The following is a 27,177-nucleotide window of genomic DNA, read 5'->3' as shown; positions in this document are numbered from 1 at the left end:
CATTCAAAGATTACAGCTTTCAGAGTTTCAAGACAGCAACAGAAGAGCATTCAATCATGTGGAGGCCCTTCATAGGCCCTGTTCTCCCTGTTCCACTGTAATTCATAAGTGGTTGGAAATGCAGAGCACTGAAGAGTATTAATTAGGACTTTTCAGATATAATGGGAACAAGTCAAGGAGTCTAAGTTTCTTTTCTGCTGGACGGATCATCCAGTGGGAGTCTTCTATCTTCTATTTAGTTGAGCAAAGCTCAACTTTTACTAACAGTTTCACTCTCTCTTGTGGTATGTAAACCCTGCACACACTCAGGGGCACCCAGAGAAAACTACATTCTGGGTTATTAGTAAATTTTTTCCAAGTGAAGCTGCCAAACACAGCAGCTTGAAACTAGATATAGCTTCTCAGGAAGCAGCCCAAGTCCAGGCTCTGCCACTGAGATTGGATTAACAGGAGCTCACAGGGCTCTCTTGGATAAGCCATATGGACCCATGGTTGTTAATTTGGGAACTTTATTAAATAGTGGATTAGGATTGAAAGGACATGCCTCAAAATGTAAGAAGCCCTAGTTTGTTGAACTGAGAAAATTGATACTGAATGAGGTCATATCTTGAATCTGGGCAGACTTGTTTTGGCTATCCCACTGCTCAACTCCTAATTAGTAGGGCAGAGAAAACAAGTCCACATAGGCTAAATGGCCAAGAACAGATGAAAATAAAGCTAATAATATAGTAATTAGGAATGAAGCCAAAGCAGGACCTGCAGATGCCCAAAGTTAAAGAGATGCAAAGAAAAGTGTTGCTATTTGAAAAAAAAAAATGGACTGGTCAGAACAAGTTTTTCAACAGCATATATTTTCAGACTAACATTGAGGAAGAAGGTAACAGGAAAGTAATTAGCCCCATAGTTAGGATTAGTTACATATAGAAAATATTTGCAAAGCTTCCCTTCTCCTTTCATATAATGAACACTGAAATTGTGTTGTTTTCCAACATAGCTGCTAATATTTGCAAAGTAGTAATTCTGCAAAGGAGACAGCTTAAAATAAAGTATGCCTGATGCTTAGGAAGAAAGCAAAGAATTCTGTCTTTGAGTAGTTACTCTAAGTAGCTTTTGATCAGGACCGAGTGGCTCAGAAACAGATCTGATTCCAGTCTCACTGGTGCTGCATACTCCATGTGATCATTTCAGGTCTCACTTCTGCATTGGCTTCAAGGTACCTCTATATCATGTGAAAGTGTTATACAATTTCCAAGTTCCCTCTAACTCAAACATTCTGATACCTTCCCTCAAAAAGATCCTTAAAGACAATGGAAGACTAAATAGTAACTAGAACTTTTTCCGAAATAAGGCTGACATTATCTGCAAATAGGTTAAATCACTATGCTTATGTTTGATACTGCTATATATGTTCCCACTGCAGCTTCACAGTCTTCCCCAGACCTTATCTGTGTATATAGAAACACCTGCTTTACTGCCTTCACAGTAAAGCATTGTCAAAAATGTGAAAGTTCAGGATATAAGTTTGATGACACACTTTATTTCTCCAAATTAAAATAAAACTAGATCAATACCTTAGAGGAAGTTTGGAAAAGTGTTAGCTATCCCCTTCCCATGATTTCCCTGTCAAAAGATGGAGAAGCTGCCTTTCTAATCCTTTTGTTGCAGCTTCTATGGCCAATTGGTTTTTATAACCAAAAATTGTCGCTGAAGAATCTGGCTGATAATGTCCAGGACTGCAGTTTTTCATTAGAGCAATAATATGGTTTGGCTGTGTCCTCACCCAAATCTCATCCTGACTTATAACTCCCATAATACACACATGTCCTGGGAGGGACCTGGTGGGAGGCAACTGAATCATGGGGCAGGTTTTTCCTCATGCTGTTCTCATGATGATGAATAAGTCTCAAGAGATCTGATGGTTTTATAAAGGGAGTTCCCCTACACAAAGCTCTCTTGCCTGCCCCCATGTAAGACATGACTTTGCTCCTCACTCATCTTCAGCTATGATTGTGAGGCCTCCCCACCCATGTGGAAATGTGAGTCAATTAAACCTCTTTCCTTTTTAAATTACCCAGTCTCCAGTATGTCTTTATTAGCAGTTTGAGAACAGATTAATACAACCAGCATCCCTCAGCAATCTTTCAAGAGATTGAAAACGACTGCTTTTGGTGCTGCATTCAACTCAAGTGTAGCATATACCTAAGAAGTTTGCAATGTGGTTCCAGAAAACTTTTACAAAAATAAATAAGTTATATAATGGAATAACTCCCTATTTTACTAAAATCCTTTCACCTCTCTCTTTTTAATTAACAAAGGGAAGGAGCGTGAGACAAAATAAGAATCACCATTTAGCTCAAACCAACAAATATTTGCTGAAATTCTGCTCCATATAAGCAACGTATTTTTGTGTGGGAAACACACAGATGAAACCAACTCTGATTTCTAGAAAGAAGGTCACAACGGAGGTGATGGCAGTGTGAACAGTGAATATATGACTATAATGCAACACAGTCTGTGAAACTGTACTGGTGCAATAAGTGGAAAACAAAGCATCATGGTATTGAGGGTGGAAGGTTTAGTGGGAAGTTTATTTTTTGTGAGCATTTGTATTTCATTTTGACTTGGAGGTTAAGTAGAACTTCAACAGTGAGAGAAGTAAAGGAAAAGGCAAAGATAATAACAATGGCTAATATTTTCTGTGTAATTACTTGATAATATTACTGTTTTTATTTTAGGGAAGACAGCTTGACCAATATATCTTATCTATGACATTGCACAGCCAGGACTTGAAAGCATATTTGGTATTAAGAACTGAATTTATAAAACTGAGAGGAACAAATAGAATAATATATTTGGGCAAAGCCTGTAATGTCCAGTGTGGTTGTGGCATCTGGTGAGAAAGAAAATGTAGCAGAAGATGAAGTGGTAATTTAGTCCAGATTTTAGAAGGCTTTGACTATCAAACAATATTTGACACCATTTATTGAATAAGAGTCCTTGATATTGTCCATTCCGGAAAAGGAGGGAGCCTTTACTGTGGCACATAGTTAAATGTTAATACCAAGGGTGCTACCCAAGTACACTAATAACTAGATGCATCTTCAAACTAATCTGCTTTGTGGGCTGGGCATGGTGGTTCACACATGTAATTTCAGCACTTTGGGAGGCTGAGGCAGGCAGATCACTTGAGTTGGACATCAGCCTGGCAAACATGGCAAAATCCCATCTCTACTAAAATACAAAAATTATTCAAGTTTGTTGGTGCGGGCCTACAGTCCCAACTACAAGGGAGGCTGAGGCAGGGGAATTGAACCCAGGAGGAAGAGGCTGCAATGAGCCAAGATGGTGCCACTGTACTCCACCCTGGGTGACAAAGCAAGACTCCGTATCGAAGAAAAAAAAAAAAGAAAAGAAAAAGAAATTGCTTTTCATATATATTCAGCACTGAAAAGAGAAGCAGAGCTCTGTTTGGGGAATAAAGGAATCTCATAGTGGACTTGCATGTTTTTTCTGAGTTCTGGCTCCAAACTTTCATGTAAAATAAAAAAGAAAAACTGTTTTATGTCTTAGTTCATTGGAACTGCTATAACAAAAGGTCAGAAACTGGGTGTCTTATGAAAAACAAAAATGTATTTCTCACAGTTCTGGAGACTGGGAAGTCCAAGATCAAGGAGCCAGCAGATGCAGTGTCTGGTGAGGGTTTGCTTTCTGGTTTATAGATGGCACCTTCTTTCTGTGTTCTCACATGGTGAAAGGGGTAAGGGTGCTCTCTGGAGCCTCTTGTATAGGAGCATTAAGCCCATCGCCTAATCTAATCACCTTCCAAGGGCTTCACCTCCTAATATATCATGTTGGTGATTAGGTTTCAGTATAGGAATTTTTGGGGAACACAAACATTCAGATCATAGCAAAACCTCTCTGTTAATCTGAAACATAAGATATTTTGTGATATTAATAACGATAACTAATGTTATCATCAGTATATAGACATTTGTCATGTTTTCTGATTGTACCTTATAAGATATTTTGTGATATCAATTATTATTTAGTCAAGTTTTTAAAGAGTTTCAGTCCTCCTCCAATGTTATCATTAGTATATAGACACTTGCCATGTTTCCTGATTGCCTGAGGCTTTCCCAGCACCACTTCAAGAAAGAAGCCATAGAAATGGCTTTGCCAGCTTCCTTGCAGCTTGAATTCAGGCATGTTACCTAGACTCCACAAAGTGAATGCATTTTGCAAAATATGATAGAAAGCAAGCTGTGTGAGGAAGAAAGAATTGCACATAATCTATTTTGTTTTTGTTGCCAAGATTATCAAAGTATTCAGCATTTGAAGGCTGCAGTAGCTGCAGAAGTTGAAAAGGTGCTTTCTTATGTCAAAGGGGCATTGTGAAGGAAGCAATAGTGCCTTCAGAAGCAGTGAGTTCTTGATGCACAAGTGATGGTGGTACAGATTGTATTATCTAGTGAGCATGCAGTTTTCTTAGCAGACCAGTTTCACAGTGTGGTTTAAAGGCAATGCTCTGAACACTTAGCCTCCAAGTTTCTTTTGACTGTTCTGTGATTTGCTAAATATGTGTAAGAAATTTCTTTTCTGTTTAATTGTCCTGAGCTAGTTTCTCTTCCCTGAATCTTGAAATCTCATCTAGTATACAAGGTCCTTTCCTTTCTGAAAACTTAATTTTTCTCCTCCTTTTTCTGTATCCAGTGATGTTTTCAATCCTCAGCTGATGGTGCGGCAGCTCATATGGATGGGTGATTCAGGCAGCTGTTGTGCCAATCTGCTATTGAATATGGAACTAAATATTGGAAGAAACAACTCTAGGAGGGCAGCCATCAGAGAGTGACAGGACATGGGTCATTATGTGGCAGACAAATGGTGGGGAGCAGTAATAGGAAGATTCAGCTGTAGGGCTCAAAAATATTGGGCTCAGATTCACAGTTTGTCTTGGACTAGTCTTCTGCACAGCTACAGTCACATTTGAATTGTCAGCTGCTCCCATCTCCAAGTTTCCACAGCATATAACATTTTGTTATAATATATCACATCATGTACTACAATTATCAGTTTACTCATCTGCCTCCACCATTAGACTGAAGCCAGAATCATAACACTGTTGTGTGTCCATAACTAGTACTGATTGTTGGAGTTCATGGAAGACCCCAATAACTTCTCTCATCACCACTCCCCAAATTTTGAACAAATCGATAGATAAAAGACTAATGGAAAAGTTTGATATAGTATTTTTCTAGGCATTTTACATTAACTTATTCAATCTATAACAATCTTGTAAAAGTAGGTACCTGTATTACCTACTTATTTCTCAGCACATTGCCAAATATAAATCAACAAGAAACTAAAAATTAACACAACAATAAAATTCCAAATAGTTGACTATAAACTTCTTTCCAGGGCCAAATTCCTTGGGAGAAAATAAGGTCCACAGATTAGATCCCCTTGAAAATTCAGGTTTAGATACATCAAAATTCAAAGTAATTGAAGTCCAAAATAAAATATTTTGGACTATGTAAAGCCAAGGACAGTGAAGTCCTTTTAGTGTTCTACTCCATCTTTGCTTAAGATATCTTCAATTCCTGGCTTCCTGTAAAAACTACAGCCAGTGTTATCCATCATTAGATTACAGGCCATTTCTCTGAACCTCAGGAACTGAATTAGTTCAACACAAAATCTGTCTGTGCCTCACTTTTTAATGCGTCCAAAGATTTTTTTTTATTGCATTTTAGGTTTTGGAGTACATGTGCAGAACATGCAAGATAGTTGCATAGGTACACACGTGGCAGTGTGATTTGCTGCCGTCCTCCCCTTCACCAACATCTGGCATTTTTTTTAAAACACAAAAGATTATTCTAGTGTTGCTGCAAACCTTCTTAAACATGCAGAAACAAAGGGAATTCCCACTCCTCCAGACCTCATCTCAGATAAAGAGACTCAGAACTTAGAGCTTTCAAAGACTATAGCAAAGATTTGAAGGTATCTGAAAAAATGTGGGTAGATGAAGACAATTCTGATTTCTGTTCCAAATGTACCAATCAGGCCATCTCTGTTTAAAAAGATGATCAACTGTAAATTTAAACTCAGTTAGGAGATTTTTTTTAACAAAAGTTAAATTGGGCAATGTACATTTATCTTATCTGAGAGGAAATTTCACTTAGGGATTCTGTCTCCCATTCTAGAAAAGGGCTGTTTGACATTACATTGCGTCTTCTAGAGTTTACAAATATGCAGGGGTGGTAGTCCAATCATCAGGTCTTTCTTGAAGTAGCATTCTTTTCCATTAAGTGCATTTAAACCTCCCTAATTTCCACTTTTCCTTTGATCCCTGTGATCTTGTCACCTGTCCTGTATTGAGCATGGGTGTTTCTGGAAGCATATGTGCTCACTCACATGCCGGCTGGCATTCTTACTCCTATGCCTCCTCTGTGTCTATTAACAAAGCCCCTTGCCATGGAATTGATTAGGACTAAAATAGCTGCCTCCTAGAGGAAGTTTCTCCCTTCCCATACCTGACTTTCAGTTGAACCAGTATCTGTGAACAGAAATGGGTTTTGCGTTTCTGAAACTTGCAATGGGGGCCCTGAGGACCAAAATTTCTAACTTGTGCTCTTCAAATACAATAAAATACAGAAAAAGTTTCAAAATCAATGTGTGTGTGTGTGTGTGTTTGTGTGTGTGTGTATGTGTGTGTAGGAGAAGGGTGATTCTTGAGGCATTTAATAAGCCCCAGGACTAGGGAGTTTTTTCCACATTCCCAAATGTTGAATTGAATTTGGAGTAACAGAGCCAATACAATCCAATACATTTTAATACTAAAACCTTACCAGAGTTCTATGTATAGATCCAAGCCACCTTAAAGCTTAAAAGTGACAAATATTCTATCTGCTATATCTAAAATGATCTTCTGATACCCGTTCAAGCTGAATTTGAGTAAAGATTTATCCATGCAGTTGGTACCAGAAGTATCCTCCATTGGGCTAAAAACATTGGCAATATCCACTATATATTTTTTGGGGGTTACTGAATAATGGAAATGTGGCCTACATCAAGTCAGAGGCCCTATGTGACTGTGTGACTGCACTGCTCCTACACCCATGACAAGGGTCCTGCAATGTGATAGCCCATATGCTGTTTGTAGACCTAGCACCCCTCTGCCTGACTTCAAACCACTTCCTTACCAATATAACTGATAGGAAACTTCACATAGATGTGAGACAAACTGGGTTTCATAATGTGGAGCCTTCATGTTAGACGGATTGACTGTTCTGATCACAAACAGTGATGAGAAATCACACACTGACCCCCATTAGAACAGAAAATTTACTGCTCAGCTTAACACATGACCAAGAGCTGAACAGGTAGGTTCCAAAAAGAAGGAAATGAACAAGGGGAAGAGTTATGCCAAATTTATATTTGAAACTTACGCATGGTAAGTCACTGACACCTCCACTCCCAGCCTGGGAAGATGTGAGTGTGGAGGCCAAGTGTGATATATTTACTGATATTCCCCTTCCTGTAGAAACAGTGAGACAGGGAAGGGACGTACCCACCCTAGTGCCCCATATCCCTAGACAACATTGATAGTAATGCCTAGCATGCTATAGGGATTTAATAAATATTTTCTTAAAAAATAAATGTCCCAATGCTAGTACACATAATTTATCCATGACCCTTTGGAATATGAAGAATTATCTTGTCATAAATCATCATACTAAATCATCTCTCTCTTTTGTTTAATAGAAAACATTTTTAATATGCCTATGAGGATCTACTTTAAATATTCAGCCTAATATAGAATGCCTGTACGCACATATCTTTTGTTAGGATTTCAGGTAGACCTCTTTATTCTCCACAGAATCAAATAATTAACCTCCTAGCAGCACAGTATTAGGCAACATCATTCACTATATATGTCATGAATTTCTTCCTCTCATCCTTTTCCTGTCTTGGTTTGCTGGACAACAGTTGCTTCTAAACCCCGCTTTTCATCACTGTGCGGAATAGAGTACTGGACAGAGAAGCCAGAAAATTCAGTTTGAGTCTAGGTTTTGCCTGTTTTGCCTAGACAAATTTAAGACAACCTACTCACCTCTTAGCTTAGCTTCCTAGTTCAATGTGAAGAGGTCAAATCATAAACAAAGCTTTCAACATTTCACACTGCCCAGCCATCTCTCAATCTAAAGCCCAGGATCTCCAAGGCAAAAGAAGCTCACTTCATCTGCAAAAGATATGTGTATACAGACATTCTATATTAGGTTGAATATTTAAAGTAGAACCTCATGGGCATATTAAAGATGTCTGCCATTAAACAGAAGAGAGAGATGATTTACTGTGATAATATACAACAAGATAATTCTTCATATTCCAAAAGGTCATGGATAAATTATTCAGTGGTAAGTAATGTTTTTAATATATAGTGCATCATATTTCATGGAGGTTGACTGAAAACTAGTTTTTTTGTAATTGTTATGAAATCCCACCCATGCCCATAGGCAACCTCTGCATCCTGACAGCAGCCACTCACTCCACTGGTGGGGAGTCTGTGAATCGGGTAATGATGGTGCTATGCATCTATAGTCCTGACTAGTGGAGCTATGATGGAGACAGAGCCACCACCACACTGCTCTTAGGACTTTTCCATAGACTCAGGGTTGGCTCAGGGAAAAATTGTGAAATAGATGAGTTTTTATCTTTGGAACCATGTCACATGTCCCGTGAGCAATTCTGCTTGACCACAGCCCCATATCAGTATAAGGGACTGAGAGTACCGTCACTACAACAGCATGGCACACTCCAGTGCATGATTTATAGCAAGGAACAGGAAGGCGAACGTAGCATGTTCTCTGGTTTTTACATCTTACAGTATGTCCTGTGAAATTTGCCTGCTTTTTACTTTGTAAAACCTGTGGAACAGAAAGGAGAGAGCCTACCTCTTACACTCAAATGAGAAATAAAATGATGTATAGTTACTATTTCTGCTAATAGTCTTGAGTATAACAGAGAATGAGTCCCCTCAAGAAGGAAGAGGCATAAGCAACAGCTTAACAACAGAAAAATATTTTTTGTTTCCTTCTTCTAAAAAAGAACAGATTTTGAATCTATACACCAATATTAAATAAATAACTAAATAAATAAGGCTCAAAAGACTCACTCACAGCAAGTTGAGAAATCAGTGTGGGTCATGCCTGATTATTAATGTCATTTTGAGTAGAAAATAAAAGTACTTTAATGAAAACCTGTCTAAAATTTCTCTTAAATTTTCTGAATTATTCCCATTGTTTTAAAGAATGAATGAATAAATTTAAACTCAGAGAAAGAATGAGAAGCTTCCATAATATCTTGATAACAACTCCCCTAAAACAAATACATATCCCCATCTCTGTCTGGAGTGTTGCTGTTATTGGACTTATCTCCCACCATCCCACCACTCCCATATCAGGGCCACACAATAAGCCAAGAGTTTTGATGTCCTGAACACCAGACTTGCTAGATGTGGCTACATTAATCATGTTCTTTTACATCAGTTGGTGGGAGCAAAGGTACATTCCAGGTAGCTAGATTCAAGCACTATATGCTCCTCTCTTCAATGCCTCTTTCCCTGTCGCCAGGCTATGCCCTGCCCTCTGGTTACAAATGCCACTCCTTCATTTTCTTCTTCCTCATCTCAACTTAGGCATTGAGCCAGCCAGCCTTCCTTCCTTCCTTCCTTCCTTGGCTTTCTTTTTTCTTCATTTCTTTCTTTCCTTCCTTTCTTCTTTCCCTTTTCTTTCTTCCTTTCTTCTCTACCTCTTTTTTCTTTCCTTCCTTCTGACTCTCTTTCTTCCCTTCTTTCCTTCCTTTTATCTTTTTCCTTTTTTTTTTTGAGACAGAGTCACCCTTTGTGGCCCAGGCTGGAGTGCAGTGGCGTGATCTCAGCTCATTGCAGCTTCCCTCTCCTGGGTTCCAATGATTTTCCTGCCTCAGCTTCCCAGGTAGCTGGGAACACAGGCACGCACCACCACTCCTGGCTAATTTTTTTTTTGTATTTTTAGTAGAGACGGGGTTTCAACATGGTGGCCAGACTAGTCCCAAACTCCTAACCTCAGATGATCCACCCACCTTGGCCTCCCAAAATGCTAAGATTACAGGCGTGAGCCACTGCGCCTAGCCTCTTCTCTCTTTCTCTTGCTTTCCTTTTCTTTCTCTCTCTCTTTCATTGGTACTCCTGACTAAAAACTTCCTTGATTCTCAGCCCTGGCTGTCTTGATCTGCTGAATGGATTGGCAATTTCAGCACAGAAAAAGAGTGAAAATTCTTTGTCTTTGTTTCTTGATGCCTACCTGGAGCATGTTTTGAGGCAGGAAAAAAATGCATTGTCTGATTGCGTCTGTTTGCATGATCCACAGAAAGACATGTGACTTATTCTTGTGAGGTATAGGTGATCTTCAGGTAATAACTCCAAACTTCATGCTGAAAGTGAAGAAGGAGTGCATTAAAAAAAAACAGAGAATGAGTAAATTTATAATCAGGATAAAATGCGCAACAATGTAGACTACACACATGGGTATACAGGTGGTGACTACAAAAAACAGCCTGGGAAACAGTCATATATAATACAGGCCTAGGAAACACTCATAGTTAATTTTTATTTATTTATTTATTTATATTGTACTTTAGGTTCTGGGGTACGTGTGTAGATTATGCAGAATTGTTGCATAGGTACATACATGGCAATGTGGTTTGCTGCCTCTATCTCCCCAGTTATATTGCAAGGGAATGATGACTAATCTTTCAAAAGACTGTTGTAGACTTCTGTCGTTCTGTTTCACCCCCTCTGTGACTAGCCCTTAACTTCTCTCCCTGAGCCTATAGCTACTTGAAAGTGTGCACAACTCCATTGTTTCTATCTTCTTGTCCACACTGTCACCAAAAGGTTGTTGATAAACCACAAATGGGGTGCTCTGCTGCTGAACTTCCTCAATAGCCTGCTCTTATCTATAGGATTAAGCCCAAAGTCCTTAGGAAGGGCTTGGCTTACTCCATTTCCCAGAAATGTCCAACACTTGGACTTATCAATGTATCTGCCATATGTACACTGCATTATCTTAAACCAACATGTCCTTTTTCCTTTTTTTTTTTTTTTTGAGCCAATCTTAGGCTTACGGAAAAGTTGAAGACATGTTATAGAGATTTTCTATATATTCCTCACTCCTCTTCCCGTCCCATCTTACATAACAATAGTTCATTTATCAAGTAAAGAAATTTACGTGAGGAAATACTATTAACTAAAGACCTTGTTCAAATTCCATCCTTTTTTCCACTAGCTTTTTTCTGGTTCTGTATCATATCCAGAATCCCACCTTGCATTTTAGTTATTTCCTCCTAGTCTCCCCCAAGTCTGTAAAAGTTCCTTAGTTTTTCCTTCTCTTCCCTGACCTTGACACTCTTGAAGAGTAATGATCAGTTGTTATGCTAAATGTTCCTCAGGTGTGATGTGTCTCATGTTTTCTTGGGATTAAAGTAACGTTATGCTTAAACACCACAAAATGATGTTGTGGCTTTTTCCGTGCATCATGTCACAAAGCTCATAATGTTGAAATGTCTTATTACTGGCAATGCTAATTTCCATCCATGAGAAGGTTGTGTCTGCCAGATTTTACTTCCGTAAAATCGTCTTTGCCTTTGTAGTCAATCACACCTTGGAGGAGATACTTCGAGGATATGTAAATTTTGTTTTTTTTAAGCTTTTACCCAATGAATTTAAGACTCATCAGTGATTTTTACCTGCAATAATTATTACTGATGCATGATCAGTTTCTCATTTTTTTCTCTTTTTCTTTAATGCCTATCTCCATTTTTTTTCTCCTACCTAATTCCTACTCATATTGCTTATCCCAGCTAAAGATTGTTTCTTCTCGGGGAAATCTTTTCACATTGTCCCAGGCAGACCAAGACTTCATCTCTCCATTCCTTCTTAGCAGCTTTGCACATGGCCCCACAATAATCACCACCATGGTATTGGTCGTTTTTATTTCCCTGGGAGTCGTTCTGTGTGCCTGGAAACTCCTTGAGGGAGACAACACTGTCTTGGCACTTTTTCTACTAATACCTAGCATGAGATCTGGTCTATAAGAGACTATCAATATGTCCTTAGAGAATAAATGAATGCATCTATCACATTATTTGCAAAATTCATTTTTAGGTTAAAAAATTTAGAATTTTTTTTTGTTTGTTTTAGTTGCAAGAATAATAATTGAGTTCTAAAACTGGGATTCTGATTTCCTGCCAACATTTTCCCCCTTTGGGAAACTTACTTTATGTTGTTTCTGGAATCAACCCTATTTAATTCTCCAAAAACCAAGTTAAAATCTTGTTTTGTACTTTTTTCCCCTACCTTTCCTCTTCATACAATGGTCTACTCTTTCCCCTCCACTCATGATTCTGTTTGTATGCACATTTCCAGGAGCAAATGTAAATAAACTACTCTTTCATTCTTTTTGCTAAGCTTCTGGGTGTCTTCTACCCTGGTCCTGACATGAGCTTTTTTAATCCTTGGTGATAAATTTCCGTGTATTTGCTTTATTTTATAGATTTAAGGGAGGTTTTATAAAACTGCCTTTAATCCCCTGAAGATACAAAACAAACTGGAAATTGACTCTTTGCTTAACAGTTATCATCATTATTATTACATAATCAGTGGTTTGAGTTATTAATGCAGGAAACTAGGCATGAATGTGGATGAATGGCCTGCCTGGCCACTTGTCCACAGACAGGTCAGCAGTAGCTGATAAAACTATAAATGCTAAAAGGAACTTGTCCTCCTTCATCATCATCATCATTATCATAATCATCTCATCACCAGTGTCTTCATCATGAAAACCCATATCACATGGTGTGTGGTCTGCACAAAACCATGACTAATACCAAACATGCCCAATCCTTTAACATCACTCTTTTGAACCCTCTTAGCATGGTGAACCCTCTTACACCTGATTTCGACAGTTCCCTTAGACTGCATTGTAGCCATTTGGTGCTGCAATCTTGTCCTTCTCTCTACCTTTACTAGACCAGGAATTTCATAAAGGCTGAGGTAAAAGGTTATACTCCTCTTTATCATCAGTATTTATTGCTATATGAGAACACAATAGAAGTTCAATAACTGTTGTGGAATTAAAATGTTTGTCTTCCACGTAAAGCAGAAAAGTGCTTTACATGGGGGAAGGCATGTAAGAAATTAATAATTCCAGAATCAAAACTTACCTTTGTCATTGATAAATGTTATTGATAAGTATATTTTGTGTGCAGACAGGCTTCTAGAAGTTCTGAGAAGTTGGAAACATAGATTCTAGAATGAGACCTGGAAATATCAAAGATTCATCTGGACTTGATTTATGTAACACTTTTTTGATAGTGGGAGACAGTCAACAAAAGGAATAGTCTAAATGTTATTCCTTTTTCATCCACAACAGTATTAATTTTAAGACTACCACTTCTTAATTCCTATTTACAGTGTCTTAGTTCTGATCTTCATTATTTTTCACCTGGATAATTGCAATACCTTTGAATGATTTTCCAGCTTCTAATTTCTTCTCCCTACAATTGGTAAGAGATGACTCCCCATTGATCATAAGACCAAATTCAATTCCTTCTTATAGCATATTCAATTTCAGCCACCAGTCTGTTTTATTGGACTTCTCTGTAATCATGTTCCTTCTAAGAGCTGTACCCCAGCTACCTAGAACTTCATGAATCTCCAGGAGAAAGTGCACCATGCATTGATTATTCCATGCATTTCTTCATACTGTTTCTATAACCCAAAAGGTGAATCACTTTGATTTGATCTTTCAGGATCCACATAAAAATATGATCCTCTCAGTGAGATAGATATTCTACAAGTTTGTAAGACAGAATTGTTCTGCCTCCATCATTTGCCATAGAACTCCATCTGTAGCTTTATAACATTTGTCATATTGTGTTAGAATTACAGTTTACCCTTACACAACACAGATTTGGACAGCACAGGTCACTTACATATGGATTTATTTTCAATAAAATTTACACTGTGTTCCTGACTCTTCTGCCTCACCTTCTACCTCCTTGATCAAGCCTGCCTCTGCTACCCCCAAATCAGCAAGACCAATCTCTCCTCTTTCTCTCCTCAGCCCACTCAATGTGAAAATGATACGGATGAAGATCTTTATAATGATCTACTTCCACTTAATAGGTAGTAAACGTATTTTCTCTTCCTTGTAATTTTCTTAATAAAATTATATTTTCTCTACATATGTTATTGCAAGAATACAGTATATACTACACATAGCATAAAAATTATGTATTAATTGACTGTTCATGTTATCAGTAAAGGTTCTGGTTGACATTAGGCTACTAGTTGTTAAGTTTTTGGAGAGTCAAGATATATACTCAGATTTTTGACTGTTCAGGGACCAGCACCACTAAGCCTCTCATTGTTCAAGGATCAACTGCATTTGTTTATCAAACTGAAGTTTCCCAGGCTAATAGCTGTTCCTCTCTACACCAAAACCTAGAGAAAAATGTAGGAGGCTGAAGTGCTCTAACAAACCCTGAGACCTCTGTTGTCTACCACAATGAGAACTTAATGTTCACTCATTTAAAATCATTGTGATAGCAGGAGGTGGGTGTGGGAGTGGGATGAAATTTTCTGTTTCACACAGTCACTCAGGGACCCAGACTTCTTATATATTATGACAACTCCATGTTCAGTATGTAGACTCCAAATGTTTCACAGGAGCAGTAAGTGGAAGGTTTCATGTGGAAGATTTTTGTGGGTGAGATCTAGAAATGGTATATAATTCTCCATCACATTCCATTGCCATAATAGATGCAATCTAACTTAAAGCGTCCTGGGAAATGTAGTTTAGCTGCATGCCCAGAGAACAAGAGAGACATGGATATTGGAGAGCACAGTATCCTCTGCCATCCTGCTCAGAAAATGTGTACAGAATGAATACAATGGAAGGCTCTTTTTAATTTAAAGCCATTTGGTGAATGGAAGGAACAAAGAAAAAAACATTTTTTTTGAATCCAAAAATCTTGGTTTCAGACTACAGCAATGCAAGCCAATTTGTACCTCTGTGACCGTGGCAAGTACCTAAAACTCTCTAAACCTCAAGTTCTTCATCTGCAAATGAAGTTGGTGTGGGGTTAACTGAGAAATACATGAAAAGCATCTGGCACATAGGAGGAGCTATTTAATAATTATCCTCATTTCATTCAAATCAATATTTTTAAGAATCTGCAGTGTGCTAGAGCAGTGCGCTAAGCATTAGAAATAGAAAGACCTATTAAAAGCATTACTCACCTTTAGGTAAATCAGAGACCAATTGTTAGGGCATAATTGTAGGTAAGAAAATGAACATTTAAAACACACTGTGATAAACAGGCTTTTCATTATAGAGGGTAGAAAAATGCCCAATAAACATGAAAAAAGACTCAAATCATGAATCATCTTTACACATGTATGGGAACCCATCATGGTTTTAATTTAGGTAAAATTAAAAATATGAACAATAAAGTGCTGGCAAGTATATGTAGCAACTGTGACTTTCTTGCCTAGCTAGAGGAGTGCAAATTGGTCCAACCGCAATGAAAAAATATTTTAAAGTACTTACTAAATCTTAACATACACATATCCTACAACCTAGCAATCACACTCCTAGACATATGCCCAACAGAAATGAGTGCTTATGTTCACCACAATATACAAAAACAGCCTCTATACGCATAGAAGCTCTAAACTGGAAAGAAACCAAATTATCTGGGAAGAAGCCTGAATGAATTTTCTGGGTGATCAACATGTTCCATGTCTTCATTTGAATGCTAGTTACAGCTAAACAGTTAAGATCTGTACATTTTAATGTATATAAATGATGGTTTAATAATAACAGTAATAACAATAATATCAAAAATATTGAAAAATACATTTAAAATGGGTGCATCCAAATTTGCAGTTACAAGGGTCTCTTATCACATTTCAGTTGTAGTTTTTGATAATGATTCCTATATCCTAGAATAAGCCACATCTCCCCCTGCATCCAAAGAAAGTTTACCAATGACACAGCCCATTTCAATATTTCTCTCTACATTATTAGAATTATTTGTTTTTTAAAAATCACCCTCAGTTTTGGCATTAAGGCAATCTAGCTATTTCATGGCTGTTCTGCATACTAACCAAGTTACAGTTTAAGACAGATCATCCAAACATACCCTCCATTTCGGACAAGAACCCAGACAGCTATATTGTTTCTCTGCTTGCCAAATAAAATCCACTATATAAATTAACTTTCTTCATTAAAAAAAATGGATAATCTTCACATCAATGATAAAACATACCAAGTAGGGAAGAAAATATTGCAAATCTGACTTAAAATAAGAAGTAACAAAACCAATTTCTTCTAAGTCCTCTAAAGCACTGTCTTTTAAAGACTATACCTTGTTCCCTAATTATATGATAATTCATGAATATATTAAAAATATTTGAAAATATAAAATAGAAAGACTATATATAACTTGCATAAATTATACATTCTCTTTTAAAAGCTATTTAGACTAAAAAATTACAAAGTAAAGAATAAAAATTGGAAAAATATCAAAATCACTCACAATTTCTCCATGTGAATAAAGTAAGCATTGTAAACATAATGCCATAGAAGAATTGCTTATTTCTGGGCCAGGTGTGATGACTTATGCCTGTAATCCCAGTACTTTGGGAGGCTGAGGCAGGTGGATCACCTGAGGTCTGAAGTTCAAGATCATCCTGGCCAATATGGTGAAACCCTGTATCTACTCAAAATACAAAGATTAGCTGGGCATGGTGACACATGCCTGTAATTCCAGTTGCTTGGGAGGCTGAGGCAGGAGAATCACTTGAACCAGGAAGTCAGAAATTGTGGTTAGCTGAGATTGGACCACTGCACTCCAGCCTGGTGACAGAGCCAGACTCCCTCTCAAAAAAAAAAAAAAAAAAAAGAATTGCTTATTGCTTTGGTTGTCCAGGTTTTAGGTCTCTGCATCTGTGAATAGAAATGGAATAGGGAGTGTCTTCCCCATCTGGCTCCATTTGCAATATAAATACTATAATTTTTCTTTGATTACATTATTTTCCAATTTTAGTTTATCCTAAATTTACATATTTTGCTATTTCTATATCTTAATTTACATACACTTACAATTGTATTTTAATGAGAATTGGAAGAGGCTACTCACCCCTTTAAATCAGAAATCTATTATTTTTAGGATGGGGAATACCAATGAATTGATAGTGAGTAAGATCTACTGCCAAACAGTGTAAGGGTTTCCGTAAAGCATGGGTTGTTAAGGACACTAGATGCAATTTTTGGCAGAAAAAGCCAAAGTAAACATTTTCTAAAAGCAAAGAAAAACATGGAGAAAATTGTTCCAAAATCATTACATAATAACAGATTCCTCTGCTGGCCACCTCATAGATTCCTGTGTGAAGAGAGGTGGTAGAGCTGGCCTGCTCACTTAGTCTCACTGGAACACTCCTCTTTTCCACCTGGTGACATTTGCTTCAGATCACTAGCAACCAGGAAAGCAGTATGTAAGCGAGTAATTGAAGTGGACACTCTGGTGTGATGTTTCCTACTAAAGATCAAGATTCAGATACTCAGGGATGTAGAACAGACAAAGAAAGCAGTCAACTATGGAAAAATATCATGTGAACTTTATCCCAATAGCGTAATCTTATTTGCTATAGAAATCATTTTTTTCATCTCCAAGAGGGAAGTTTGAATATCATTTACCTGACTTCTATGGCTCTTGGTGATAGTTTCTCATGGAGACACTTGTATGTTGGTCTCCGCCAAATTTGCTACTTTCATAGAATCATAAGTGGTGCTTTTCTTGAAGAAGAGGACTAATTTAATCAGAAATGGAGTTCTAAACCTCTTAGTATTCTGAAGCATTCTTATAAAGTTTGACACTGTAAGTGTGAAATAGTTCACAGAAAATTTTAAACAAATACTTAGGATTTCAGATAAGAAATGCAATATCTTTATACATGGGAGAGGAAGAAATCTAGCAGTAAAGCATTGGACAAAATGCGCTCCCTGTCTCCTGCACATGTCGTCTAACTGGTTAAATCAAAGTCTCTGCCTACTCTACACCTGCTTCCTAGCAAGGTGAGCAGTTGAACTTCCTAAGCAGTTGAACATGGCTAGAGGAAAAACACACAGCCCTATTAACTGGCATCATTTCATTTTTAGGACTCTCAATGTGACGTTGTCCCACTGTTAGGCTATCCTCGTGATATCAGCTGACACTTCAAAGTACAAGGCTCTGTTTTGAACTCCCAAGCAACTCTGTGGTCCAAGCACAATTATTATCTCAGTTTTACACATCAGAAAACTAAGGCACTTAGCGGGTAAGTACGTTTCTTGAGGCCATAATCATAAGTGACCCAGCCAAGACTGGATCGCAGTCTGGCTCCATGGTTCATGACTAGGAACTAGCACGCTATACTGCCTCTGCCATCTTCTCTCATTTTTCTGGTAAACTTGGTTCTCCACTGTTAGAGAACAATATTTATACACATATCTTCTCTTAAAACCTACAAGAATCATTCCCTTTTCTTCATTCTTAATTCATGACCTTGGTTTTATTTCCCTGAGAAAATAAATTATTCAGAAAAGGACACATTAATCTTTCCATTGCCCAGGCTCCATGAATTTGCATCCATATACCCCACTCTCTTTCCTGACACAGTGGGTAAAACATCCTTATTCAGATAAGGCTGCTAAAAACTGTTCCTCCAAAGTGTACGGATTTCCATTCCCTCTGGCCTGCTCTGGAATTTGGCTCTTACATCAAATTTATTCTTCTTATTGGATAACCCCTATCAGCTTATGTAGTAGAAGCAGTGATGACACAATAGATTTTCTTTGCTTTCCTACATTTCCTATGACCTTTGCAGTTAGGCAGGTCATGTGATTAGTTTTGACCAATTAGATGTGCATCATGTGATTGGTTTTGGCCATTTAGATGTGCATCACTTGCAGGCTGAGAGTGAAAATCCCATTCATTCTTTTCTAGTGTTTCTCTTCTGCTGCAACAAAGGGGTGGCCCCATATTTGAGATGGGAAGCAGATATACAACAGATATAAAACAACAGAGCATCAGACTGTGACCCTGAGAAACTAGGGAGCATAGCCTTTAGCCAACCCTCCTTGAACATGTCGCATAAGTGAAAAATAAACCTTTGTTGTAGACCACTAAGATTTAGGGTCCAGTTTGTTACTACAGCAAAATTTAGCCTATCCTGACCACTAAAGCAAGTAAACACATTGTGGGAAAAAAAAAATCTTGACCCAACACCTCCTTCCAGCTATCTTCAATTTTTTCTGCTGTTTAGAAAAAAAAGATGAGTGTATTATCTACATTCAGTCATCACTTTCTCACCTTCCATTGTCTTTTAACTCTATAACCAGGCTTTTTTCCTCACTCATCACTCTTATCAGTGTCGCCAATGCTTTTATTGCAGTAAATTCATCAGTCAGTTCCATGTCCTTGTGTTACTCAAACATTCAGCAAGCTCTGAATACTCTCTTCACTTTAGTCTCTGTGAAGTTTATTTTTTCACAGGTGGCTCCTCTTCAGTTCTATTTGCTGGTTTCTTTTTTCTACATCCTTCTCTGAATATTGTCCTGCCCTCATTCTTGGTCCTTCACCCTGTTATCCCTCTGCCTCCCTCAGCAATCTGCCATTTCAGTGATCTTATATAGGATCTACATGTTGATAATGTCCCAATTTGTATTCCCCATCCAGACCTCTTCCAGGCTCCAGACTCATCACTAACTTAGTAGTACTAGCAATAGTTCACATGTACTTAAAGCATAACTTGTTCATATCCACATTTTTTTCCACCTCAAATCCCCAAAAGGCCTGCTCCCTCACTATCTTCTTCATCTCAGCCACCAATATTCTTCTACTTGCTGAAGCTCAATCAGGGCCTGTGCTTAGAGAAAGGTAGTACACTGCTCCAGTGTAGATGCCTAGATATTGAAATGATTCCTTCCATAATCTCAGATCTTTCTCTCATGTCAAGCAGCCCCATATCCAAGCCACCAGAAAGCCCTATTGGATTTGCTCTTAAAATGTATCCAAGTCCCGTTATTTCTTTTCTCTTCTTCAAATATCACACTTCTCTGAAATACGGTCTCCTTCACAGACTTTAGATATTATCTCAGAAATGGCTATGTTGCTTCTACTCTTGCCACACTACAATTTATTCTCCACCCAGTCACCAGAGAGCACCTTCAAACTGCACCTCAGGTTCTGCCCTTCCCTTGCAACACACTCCACAGCTCCTTATCACGTGGGAAAGGACAGCCCAGCTCCTTGCCATGGGCTCCCTTGGTCTCTGCGGCTCTCCAACCTAACTCCTGCTTTGCTCCTCCTCACCCCCTCCACTTCAACCACACTAACCCCCTTAAGTTTTTACAACACCATGAGCTCATTTTCTGCTCCTAGACCCTTATACCTGCCATTCCTTCACTTTTGAATACTACTTTGTCAGAACTTTATACAGCTCGTTCTTTCAAATTTTCAGTTCTCTGCTCAAATATCACGTCTCCAGGAATGCCTCTCCTGACATCTATTCTAAAGTAGTCTTATCGCTTCCTATACTTCACCTCCTTTAATTTCTTGGTAACACCATGATATGAAAGTATATTTTGAGGGTGTTTTGGAGACAAAGTTTTACTTTGTTGCCCAAGCTTGAGTACAGTGGTACAATCTCGGCTCACTACAACCTCTATCTCCTGGGTTCAAGCGATTCTCTCACCTCAGCCTCCTAAGTAGCGGGGATTACAGGTGTGTGCCACCACACCCAACTAATTTTTGTATTTTTAGTAGAGATGGGGTTCTGCCATCTCTACTTAAGATGGCCATTTTGGCCAGGCTGATGTTGAATCTCTGACCTCAAGTGGTCTGCCCACCTTAGCGTCACAAAGTGCTGGGATTACAGGCATGAGCCACCAAACCCAGCCTAAAAGTATATTTTCACGTATCCTTCTTTGCCTAACTATTCACTTTCTGTCTTCCCTGCAGGAACTTAAAAGTAAGAAGTGGTTTTGTCACTGGATTTACAGTGCTCTGAGCAGAACCTAGCATCTAGTAGGTGTCCCATGCCTCTTTGTGGTATTAGTGAATGAATTGATCAGCCACACATCTAACTTTGTATATACTTCCTTTGAAATTGTGTCATTTTTCTTTAGATTTTAATTTCCAAAGAAAGGGATAGATTCAATGAAGCAAAAAATCTCCCTGATACAGAAAAGATCAGGAGTGATCCCTATCTGAGCAGAGACCAAGTGTACAAATAGTTGACAAATTGTCTGGGTTTTGGTCAATTCGTTTCTTCAAATTATAGTTTAAGTTCTGAGATACATGTGCAGAATGTGCAGGTTTGTTATATAAGTATACATGTGCCATGATGGTTGGCTGCACCCATCAACCCGTTATCTACATTGGGTATTTCTCCTAATGCTATCCCTCCCCTAGTCACCACTCCCTGACAGGCCCTGATGTGTGGTGTCCCCTCCGTGTGACCAGTGGGGTGGTCCACTATTATTGTGTGGGAATCTAAGTCTCATTGTAAGTCTCTAAGAGCTTACTTGATGAGTCTGGGTGCTCCCCTATTGGGTGCATATATATTTAGGATACTTAGCTCTGCTTGTTGTGTTGATCCCTTTACCCTTATGTAATGTCCTTCTTTGTCTCTGTTGATCTTTGTTGGATTAAAGTCTGTTTTATTGGAGACTAGGGTTGTAACCCCTGTTTTTGTTCTTTCCATTTGCTTAATATTCCCCCATCCCTTTAGTTTGAGCTTATGTGTGTCTATGCATGTGAGATGGGTCTTCTGAAGACAACACACTGATGGATCTTGACTCTTTATCCAATTTGTCAGTCTGTGTCTTTAATTGAAGCATTTAGTTCATCAACATTTAAGATGAATATATATATAACATATAAAATATATACATATATATATTATTGCATGTTCTGCATATGTACCCCAAAACCTAAGGTGCAATAATATATATACAATATATAATACATTATATTTATATATAATATATACATAATATATAATATATAATATATATTATATAACATAATAAAATACAATATATACAATATACAACATAATATATGCAATATATATGATATATATAATATATAATAAATATATATAATATATAAATATAAATAACATATATATACACAGTCTGACCTCATGGCTCATGACTAGTAACTAGCAGACTCTACTGCCTCTGCCATCTCTCAATTTCTCTCATTTATTATATATTGTATATTATATTTATATTATATATTATATTACAATTATATAGTATTATGTTATATATTATATATTTATTAATATATATTAATATATTATCTATAATATAATAAATAATATAATAATATCATATAAATATATATAATATATAATATTATAGATAATATAATATATTATTATATTACATATTATATATTATATTATAGATAATATACTTTTTAAAAAATTGTATAAATTTTTATAAATTATGTAATTTATATAAATTCTATGTATAGTTCTTATATATTTAATTTTATTATATATAACATATAATAATATATAATATATATAAGAATGTATGTATAATTATATATATGTTTATTTATTATATATATAATTTATTATAAATCATATATAATATGTAATATCATATATTTGTATATATTATATATAGTATATATTATATATCATATTAATACATAATATAATATTATATTCTGCACATGTGCCCCCAGAACCTAAAGTTCGGTAATATTTATACTATAAAGTGTATATAATATATACTATATTATATATAATAGTATTTATTATATGTTTAATTTTATTATATATAAATCATAATGATATATAATATATATATGAATATATATAATAATAGATATATAACATTTATTTATAATATACATATATATAGTACATATTTATATTTATACAATATTTATATAATATATATTATATAATAAATAAAACATAATATAACATATATAATATATAATATATAATCAATATATAATATAATACATATATAACATATATAATAAATATATATTATAAACATTATATATCTATTATTATATATTTTCATATATATATTATATATCATTATGATTTATATATAATAAAATTAAATATATAATAAATACTATTATATATAATATAAATATATACTATATTTATTATAATATATAATATATACTATATTTAGTATATATAATATATAATATATAGTATAGTATATATAATATATACTATATTTATTATAATATATATAATATATACTATATTTATTATAATATATTATATATATAGTATATAATATATATAATATAGTATATATAATTTTATTTATTGTATATTTAATTTTATTATAGATAACATATAATATATAATATATAAAATGTATGTATAATCATATATATAATGTTTATTTATTATATATAATTTATTATAAATCATATATAATATAGAATATAACAATATAATATGTTTGTATATATTATATAAAGTATATAAAATATATTAATATATTATATCATATTAACATATAATATATTATAATGTATATTACTTATATTATAGTATATTAATATATAATATTATATTCTGCCTATGGTCCCAGAACCTAAAGTTCAGTAATATATATATACTATAAAGTGCAATAATATATATATTATTTATAATATAAATATTATATATAGTACATATTTTATATGTGTAAAATATATATAGTATAAATTGCAATCATGCATATATATTTCTATATTCTGCACATGTTCCCCAGAACCTAAAGTGCAATAATATATAATATGTAATATACAATATATTTTTATTTACATAATATAAAATATATATTATATATTATAATATATATTTTATTTAATATATAATATACTCTCTTATAGTGTTATATTATTGAATATTGTACATATTGTATTATATACAATATATAATAGTATATAATATTATATTATATAATATTATATTATATATTATATACAATATATAATAGTATATAATATATTATTATATTCTGCACATGTGCCCCAGAACCTAAAGTGCAATAATATATTGCACTTTAGGTTCTGGGGCACATTTGCAGAACATTCAGGATTGGTGCATAGGTGCCTACACGGCAATGTGGTTTGCTGCCTCCATCCCCCCATCACCTATATCTGGCATTTCTCCCCATGTTATCCCTCCTCAACCTCCCTAGCCCCCCACTGTCCCTCCCCTATTCCCTCCAAACAGAACCCAGTATGCGATGCTCCCCTCCCTATGTCTATGTGTTCTCATTGTTCAGCACCTGCCTGTGATTGAGAACAAGGGTTAATATTTTTATGTGTGGATTTGATCCTGCTTTTATGATGCTAGCTGGTTATTTTGCTCACTAGTTGATGCAGTTTCTTCATAGTGTCGATGATCTTTACAATTTGATATGTTTTTGCAATGGCTGGTACTTGTTTTTTCTTTCCATATTTAGTGCTTCCTCCTGATGATGACAAAATCTCTCAGCTTGTCCGTAAAGGATTTTATTTCTTCTTCTCTTATGAAGCTTAGTTTGGCTGGATATGAAATTCTGGTTGAAAATTCTTTTTTTTTAAAGAATGTTGAATATTGGCCCTCAATCTCTTCTGACTTGTCGGGTTTCTGCCAAGAGATCCACTGTTAGTCTGATGGGCTTCTCTTTGTGGGTAACCTGTCCTTTCTCTCAGGCTGCCCTTAACATTTTTCCTCCATTTCAACTTTAGTGAATCTGACAATTATTCCAGTTGTCCCAAGGAGATGGAAGTCTTGGGCTGCTCTTCTCAAGAAGTATCTTTGTGGTGTTCTCTGTATTTCCTGAATTTGAATGTTGGCCTGTCTTGCTATGTTGAGGAAGTCCTCCTAGATAATAACCTGAAGAGTGTTTTCCAACTTGGTTCCATTCTCCCCATCACTTTTAGGCACACCAATCAAACATAGGTAGGTTTGGTGTTTTCACATAGTGCCATATTTCTTGGAGGTTTTTTGTTCTATTTTCTCTAATTTTGTCTTCAAGCTTTATTTCATTAAGTTGATCTTTAATTTCTGCTATCTTTCTTCTGCTTGATTGATTCAGCTATTGATACTTGTTTATGTGTATCATAAACAAGAACCTAAAGTTCTTGTGCTGTGTTTTTTAGCTCAATCAGGTCATTTATGTTCTTCTCTAAACTGGTTATTCTATTTAGCAATTCCTTTAACCTTTTTTCAAGGCTCTTAGCTTCCTTGCATTGGGTTAGAATATGCTCCTTTAGCTCAGAGGAGTTTGTTATTACCCACCTTCTGAAGCCTACTTCTGTCGATTTGTCAAACTCATTCTCCACTCAGTTTTGTTCCCTTTTTGGCAAAGAGTTGTGATCCTTTGGAGGAGAAGATGCCTTCTGGTGTTGGGAATTTTCAGCCTTTTTGCACTGTTTTGTCCTCATCTTTGCGGATTTATTTACCTTTGGTCTTTGCTGTTGGTGACCTTCATATAGGGTTTTGGTGTGGACATCCTTTTTATTGATGTTGATGCTATTCCTTTCTGTTTGTTAGTTTTCTTCTAATAGTCAAGCCCCTCTCCTGCAGGTCTGCTGGAGTTTGCTGTTGGTCCACTCCAGACCCTGTGGCCTGGGTATCACCAGCACAGGCTGCAAAACAGCAAAGATTTCCACCTATTTCTTCCTCTGGAGGCTTCATCCCAGAGGGGCACCAACCAAATACCAGCTGGACCTCTCCTTCATGAGGTGTCTATCGACCCCTGCTGGGAGATGCCTCCTAGTCAGGAGGCATGGGGGTCAGGGATCCACCTGAGAAGGCAGTCTGCCCATTAACAGAGCTTGAACAGTGTGCTGGGAGATCCACTTCTCTCTTCAGAATCAGCAGGCAGGAATGTTTAAGTCTGCTGAAGCTGTGCCCATAGCCACCTCTTCCCCCAGTTGCTCTTTCCCAGGGAGATGGGAGTTTTATCTATAAGCCCCTGACTGCAGCTGCTTCCCTTCTTTCAGATACACCCTGCCCAGAGGAGGAATCTAGAGAGGCAGTCTGGCTACAGCAGATTTGTGATGTTGCTGGATTCTACCCAGTTTGAAATTCCTGGATGTTTTGTTTACACTGTAAGGGGAAAACTGCCTACTCAAGCCTCATTAGTGGTGGATGCCCCTCCCTGCAATCAGCTCAAGCATCCCAGGTCGACTTCAGACTGCTGTGCTGGCAGCAAGAATTTCAAGCAAGTGGATCTTAGCTTCCTGGGCTTCATGGGCATGGGATCCACTGAGCTAGACCACTTGGCTCCCTGACTTCAGCCCCTTTTCCAGGGGAGTGAATGGTTCTGTCTCACTGGCATTCCAGGCACCATTGGGGTATGAAAAAATACTCCTGCAGCTAGCTTGGTGTCTGCCCAAATGGCTGCCCAGTTTTGTGCTTGAAATCCTGGACCCCGGTGGTGTAGGCACCCAAGGGAATCTCTTGGTCGGCAGATTGCAAAGACCACAGGAAAAGCATATTATCTGGGCTGGAATGCACCGTCCCTCATAAAACTGTCCTTCATGGCTTCTCTTGCTAGGGGAGGGAGTTCCTCAACCCTGTTCCCTGACCTCTTGTGCTTCCGGGATGAGGTGATGCCCCACCCTTCTTTGGCCTGTGCTTTGTGGGCTACACCCACTGTCTAACCAGTGAAATGAGCCAGGTACCTCAGCTGGAAATGCATAAATAACTCACCTTCTGCATTGATCTCACTGAGAGCTGCAGCTCGGAGCTGTTCCTTTTTGGCCATCTTGCCAGCTACACCATCAATTCATTTTTTAAAAATCACCTCCTGAGTGTATAGGTTTTTGCAGTCACTGGATCAGCCATGCAGTCAATCCAATTCAGTCTCAGAAGGGGTTTAGATTAAGTGTTTTTGAACTTTTTTTTTACCTTCCCAACATGGGCAGTCTTTGAACAATTTCCAACACAGAAATGACATTTGTGAAAAGCTTTGCAGGCATTAACCTTGTTGCATCCCCTTTCTTGCTGTATGATTTCCTTTTCACCTTTAAGTACTTAAAAAGCACATTTGCCCT

The 27,177-nt window shown here is 36.8% G+C and overlaps 1 protein-coding gene across 7 annotated transcripts in view; it reads right to left on the bottom strand.

Moving 5' to 3' along the window:
• LOC144576666 (uncharacterized) overlaps positions 1-27,177 on the bottom strand; it is a 489,614-nt gene that overhangs the window by 41,750 nt on the left and 420,687 nt on the right. For all 7 annotated transcript variants that reach the window (XR_013518956.1, XR_013518957.1, XR_013518958.1 and 4 more), the window contains 2 exons: positions 10,338-10,467; positions 8,108-8,236 (listed from right to left, as the gene is read on the bottom strand). The gene's annotated coding sequence lies outside the window, so the exon portion shown is untranslated. The remainder of the gene's footprint in view (positions 1-8,107; positions 8,237-10,337; positions 10,468-27,177) is intronic.

This window comes from Callithrix jacchus, chromosome 6 (assembly GCF_049354715.1).
Source record: "Callithrix jacchus isolate 240 chromosome 6, calJac240_pri, whole genome shotgun sequence".
In the NCBI taxonomy this organism is placed as follows: domain Eukaryota; kingdom Metazoa; phylum Chordata; class Mammalia; order Primates; family Cebidae; genus Callithrix; species Callithrix jacchus.
Note: the sequence above shows the minus strand (reverse complement) of the source record. Positions and strands in the feature narration are given on the sequence as shown.